Below are 6,084 nucleotides of genomic sequence, written 5' to 3' on the forward strand. Positions count from 1 at the left end.
GCTGCCCGGGGCAGGGGGTGCCCGGAGCCCGCCCCGCTCCGCCCGGGAGCGCCGGAGCGGAGACGGGGAAAGGCACTCTGCAAACTTTTAATGAAATCACCGGCGGTATCGATTTTTGTGGGTTTTTTTACCGTGCTTCAGACATTGGAAAGTGTCCCTCTGGGGATGGGGGAGGGGGCAGAAGGCAGCGGTGCAACGCGAGCTGTATTGGATATTGAGTTATTTCATATTTTAGAAAATCAACGGCGTCTCTGAGGGTGCTCCAGAGAGGAAAGGACTCCGGGGGGGCTTGAGCCAACTCACAAAGCTGGGCTTTAGCCATGCAGGTATCAGTTTGCAGGCCCTTCATGGAGCCCTGGGGTCCCGTGTTATCCCCGCGCTCCCTGATGGAGAACCCCGGGAGAGCCGGCTCTCCCCCTCGGACAACGCGTTTTTGAAGTGCCACATCCAAGTATTTCCTATTTGCCTCTTCTCCAAACTGTTTAGAAATTACTAGTAGCGGATAAGTAAATTGCAAGTAAACCTAGTGAATTAGGATGATTCTCTATCAGTTTAATTTATGTTTTATAGTTAGTTTAGCCTTCTGATTTGATTGCCTTAGTAATGTGAATTGCCTACAGCTGCTGATGATACAGCTTTAATTCTGTTTTAAAGGTCATGTAAACATGTGCCTGTAGCATAAGGAATGCAAATTCAATTCCCTTTTAATGCTTCCTCACATTCACTTCACAGCCTTCACCTAGAAAATTAGCAGGATTTAATAGGGAACCGTGTGGCTTTTGTGATTCCATTAAAAGCCCCTCTCCCCCCCAGGCGTGGCTCTCCCGGGCCACCCCACGCCGGTGAAGCGGACACGGAGGCTCTTCCCACGCCCGTTTTGGCGGAAATCGAGGCATTTTCCGCCCTGGGACGGACTCATCCCCTTCACCTGGGAGCTTCAGCCGCAGGTAACAACTATTCCAGGGCTGGAGAACCCGGCGGCAGCGGGGATTACCCCTCAAAGGAGCCAGAGCATCACACAGGTGTACACCTATGCGTAAGGCTGTAGTACAGCCGCGTGTTCCTTACGTCACGGTGAAAGACGATGCTGGGAAAGAGAAAAATGGATAAAAATTTTTGTTTTGGGCCGAGGTGGGTTCTCCGCATCAGCAGGAGGAGAAGCTGTGCCGCGATGCCAAGGTGATAGGTGTAAACGCGAGACGCCTGCGCCTTGAAGACGGGCATTTTCCAATTAATTTTTAAACACAGCCAGCCCTGAGTTCATCAGAGATTGCTTCACCCTACTGCAGGAAAAAAAAAGAAAAAAAGAAAAAAAAGGAAGAGCAAGGAAAAAAATTATTATACCACTGTCTTCCCTCTGGTTCAAAGGGTTTTAGTGAAGTTGCTGGGAAGTTTCGCCTTTGAACGGGCGGGCTCTAACGAGCGGGGAAGGGCGTCAAAAAAAGCGACTCTGGAGTCGCTTTGAAAAGGGAACGATCTGCCACAGCAAAGCGAGCCAGGGCAAGAGGCGATTCCGCGGCCTCTCTGACCGCAGGGACCCGGGCGCCTCCGGGCGAGCGGGGCCGGCAGCGCCCGGGGAGCCCGCACCGGGACCGGGGCACCGGGAGACCGGCCCCGCGCACCCTGCGGCTCCTTCGCTGGGACAGCGGTGTCGCAAGAGGGTCCCCCACACTCCCTTTGGTCACGGGGTGTTTCCCTGCGCTCAGGGGGAGCTTCTGCGTTATCCCAAACACTTCCCGTGTGGGATGCGGGCAGCATCCTCCCCATAGTCTTCATCCTCATCACCTGTGCCTCCCCCCCAACTTCATCCCCATCACCTCTGTCTGCCCCCCAGCATTGCCACCGCTGCCTTCATCGCCATCGCCCCCGCGTCCCTCTATCTTCATCCTCACCACGCCTGCTTGTGTCTTCATCCCCACTCCCCTGCCTCCCCACCCCTGCCTGTGCCAGGGCCCGCTGGGCCACCCCACTCCCAGCTGGCTGTGAAATGGTTCAGTTGCCCTCAGGTGCCCCCCGGAGGCCCAAGGAGCCTCAGTGCTGAGGGCGCCTGCCCCCTCTCCTTGCAGTGCCAGCGAGGAGCCCAGCCTGTGCCCGTCTCTCTCCTTGGCAAAAATGAGCATTTTTTAGCAAAATCTGAATACTTGTAGTAACAGCTCATTGGTGATTCTGCTAATGTTGCACACCTCATTAAATAGCCCCAAACACAAGGAGGTTTAAATGACTTTATTGAATTAAAAATAGCATAGGAAATCACCTATGGTACCTTCATCAAATAATTACTGTAAACTCTATACATACAGCAAGAGATCCCTTTTAACAAATCTGTTCCTAAAACACGGGGGGGTTCTGCTTAATGGCTGAAATAACTTAGAGCAGCACAACTCGCTTGAAACATCGAGCCACACTCGGGCACTTCCTAATATGTTCCTGTGTGTTTCCCTGAGTGTTTTTCTTCCTTATCTTTTTTATATCTGAAGTTCTATTCCCCTCCTCTACTCCATGTATTTGATCATTTTTTCAAGTCCCTTGGCTGAACCAATCTCTTTTCATGCAGAGGATAAAAAGAGAAAAACTTCAAAGTAGGTTCAGGTAATTAACAGCTGAGGGGAATATAATCTAAACCATAGGCCCTGCTTTGCACCCAGGTCTGCTTTCAGAGCCAGCCGGCAAGGGAGTGCCTATTCCCTATAGCATCCAAATCTGCTTCCTCTGAACAGCTTTGCCAGGCCTCCAGTTATCACATCTGCATTTCAAACACCATGTCTCTGGCATTAATTATTAATTAGCCTACAGTCACCCCAGAGGATTTAAGTTCCAGCCTGCACATACTTATTCATTGACCTCTATCTTAGTTTTTGTTGGAAAAAAACCCACTAGAATGCTTAATAATTTCCTTTCTCTCAGACCCTCTGTTCTAGTTTCATGGCAGGGAAACAGTATATTTTGAGATGGAAAATCACAGGGTTGTCTAGAAATTTGTTTAGAGCAAAACGCTATGTCAAGAGTTTGAACAAACCATTTCAAAAGATTTAGAAGGAGTTTTGCTGGAGTATTTTTACCTTTGACAAATGAATTTATGGATTTCCCAGAACTGAGAGATGGTGGAGACAAATGCAAGGCAGTTTGGCTCTGTGTGTAACAGTGCTCCATGTGCACTTTAAAAATACAAACTGGATTTAATTACTGGCTAGCACATTTAGAGGATCAAACCAAGGCAAACGTTTATGTGAAAGCTCTGGGGTTACCCTGCCATTGACACTGGTAAGAAGGAAAATAAAAATGCTGTTGAAAGGCACAGGAGTGCTTGGGCATTAGATCTGAGCTCTGTCCTCAGGAATAAGGAATGGAAGGAGCCTATTTTTGTATCAGTCCCAAGGCAGTTTGGAAGAGGCTCTTTAGCCATTAGGATAAGCACATATCTCGCTACTGCTCCCTTTGCCATTTTGTGTCTTGAGATTAAGGTTCCAAAAGTAAAAAAATCAGAGTAATCAGGTAGAAACTGAGTTATATGATTCTCTTTTTCTCAAAGCTCCATGAGATCCGAAGTGTTTGTTAAAGTTTGGATGAGCTGTTTCTTGGATACTGCCTTTTGTTAATGGATTTTAATACTACAATATCCCGCCCCTCTGATGAGGCCTCTTTTAATTCCTCATGCAATTATCCCTAGACAAACTTTTTAAAATATTGCCATGGTTTCTCATTTTTATTTGTGGTGGGGCTATCTCAATAATCATTGAAACATGAAATATTGCTCCACTTTGCTTCCTAAGGAAGTGTTTAGTCTGTAATCACGAGGTCAGACTGGTTGACTTCTATGCCAGCCTAGAATTGATTTTCGAAAGCGTTTAATCTAAGCCTAAGACTCTTTGAATTCCTATTTAGTGGGGGATACAGAAAAGAGCTCTGAGACACAAACATTCACACTTAAACTGCTGGGCTATCTCGGGAAACAAAAATGCATTTTTCCACAATTGCAGCTAAACCAGTCCTTTCGGAAAATCATAATCCTGTGCTGAAATGAGCACCTGAAAATAGATGTAGGGACCAAAACTGTTGACTTCCATGAGGGATCTCTCTCCTCAACCTCCCCGAGAGTTTTGAGGAGTTGTTTGTTGCTGCTCTCTTATTATTTTCACATTTTATGAGTAGATCTGGGGAGTGTTCAGCATTTAGTAATAACTATTTTTTTCTCTGCTTCAAATATTTCGAATATTTCTTATGTGCAATTTGAACAGCAAAATGTGCCTGTATTTCACAAGGAAAAGAGGAACAGGCAATACTTCAAATTTAATTTCCAGGAAGATGGTTCCCATTTATAAAACAACAGATTGTATCTTGATGCTGAAGAAGGAGGTAGATCCAGACTATTTTAATAAGACATGCAGGACCTTTTAATCACTTCTACAGTGATACTAATACCAGTAATAACAGTGATAATGGAAAAAAAAACCTGGTGTGAAACCAGGGCTGGAATCTGTTCTCTGTAAAGGTCAGAATGTTTCTGAAATTAAAACTTAGTGTTAATGTAGCTCTGTTCCATATGAATATTAAAGAGGAATAGGGACTAAATTTCTTCCACAACAGAGTGAGATGTTTTAGAAAACAACCACATGGCAGCTCGATCTGCAAGGATGGATCTGGGGTGATTTTAGGGGATGGCTGAGGGTGAGGGCAGCTGGGCTGGGCTGGGGCTGGTTTGAGCCCTCTGCTGCTCTCTCCTCCTTCTGCCTTTTGTTTCCATTCATTGCCATTTATTAACCAGGTCCTTGGGATAGAGGTTCCATGCCCCAAGATTGGAAAACTCTTACCAGTGCTGTTAAGCTACATTTCTGTGTGGTTACAGAGCCGGGAGTGAGGGAAGCATGAATGTACAGATACAGTGGGTTTGACATGTTGTGAAATATTTGTACTGTTCGTGTTAGGAGAGATGAATTTCTATAAGAAGCCTATTTTATGCTTCATTTTATATATATTTGCATTTATAGCTTTCTGTTAAAGCTTAAATATTTTACTCTGTTGGTGAGATCTAACCCTTGGCAAGTCTGGAAATGCTTTGACCTCCATTCTTATTACACCCTTCACTTTTTTTTCATTTAAAATAACACTTGCAATAGTTTTCCAGCCGTGCCTGACATCCACCAAGGACTGAGCTGGAACTGCATTTTGTATTTCGAACGTTTCACATGAGCATGTTTGGAATTCAGATTTGGAGGTTGCAGATCACTTTTTATGTAGAGAAGCCACATGGGTAATTCTGATTTTCAATTACTTGAAGACTGATTATGGTAAAAGACTGTTGATTCCTTGTGTGTTTGAAGTCCATGGGCATCTCTGGATGAAACCCTGGATGCAGTCTGAGGGAGTCTTTGCCACCTGTGCACTTGTATGTGGGAACAAAGCTCTTGTAGAAGGGGTGGGTGAAGGTGGAGATCTCTGAGGATATTGTTGTGTCAGCAGAAATGGCGTTTTATTAGATTAAGAGGAGAATGTGGGGCTGGGCCTTGAGCTGACATCACTGGGCAGGGTGGTGCTGAAATCTGGGGAGCAAGGCTGGGTTACAGGAGCAGAGGATGTATGTAGTGTCCCCAAACGCTGCACGAGTGGTACCAGAATGATTTTGGGTGATGTCTGCAATAATCTAAGCCCCTGTAAATTAGCTCCTTGTCCTCCTTGGTGGTTTTTCCTGGCAATGAACGTGCCCTAGTTGTGCAGTATTGATGTGATGAGGGTGTGAGCAGGGAGGATCAGTGAGGAGCCAGCAGATTCCTGTGCCCAGGAGGTGCCACAGATCCTCAGCTGTGGGACAGCAGTGGGCAGATGGAGACTTTGGCATGGTGAATATCACCCAGGTATTTCTGTACTCAGCCTAAGCCCATCCTGAACTCACTGTTTCCCTGACTACAACCAGACCACGCCTGTCCTCCTGTACTTTCCGTTCAGCTAAGTCAGCCCTAAAACCCCCAAAGTGTAACATCCTCAGAGCCCTTGCTGACCCTGCCTGGTGCCTCACCTTGTGGTGTAACCGTGGCGTGCTTTAGGTCTTCCAAGGCAGGGAAGGGCTCAGGCTGAGCCTGGCAGGTGGGA

General features: G+C 46.5%; 1 long non-coding RNA gene across 5 annotated transcripts in view; it reads left to right on the top strand.

Annotated features, from left to right (window-relative positions):
• LOC108448717 overlaps nucleotides 1-6,084 on the top strand; it is a 77,298-nt gene that overhangs the window by 4,772 nt on the left and 66,442 nt on the right. Inside the window, exon 1 of one of the 5 annotated variants that reach the window (XR_001864699.1) lies at nucleotides 36-947. The exons of the other annotated variants lie outside the window; for them this stretch is intronic. This is a non-coding gene — a long non-coding RNA (uncharacterized LOC108448717). Of the gene's footprint in view, nucleotides 1-35; nucleotides 948-6,084 lie in introns of those variants that run through there. 5 annotated transcript variants of the gene reach the window in all.

This window comes from Corvus brachyrhynchos, unplaced genomic scaffold, assembly GCF_000691975.1.
Source record: "Corvus brachyrhynchos isolate BGI_N302 unplaced genomic scaffold, ASM69197v1 scaffold220, whole genome shotgun sequence".
Taxonomy (NCBI): Eukaryota; Metazoa; Chordata; class Aves; order Passeriformes; family Corvidae; genus Corvus; species Corvus brachyrhynchos.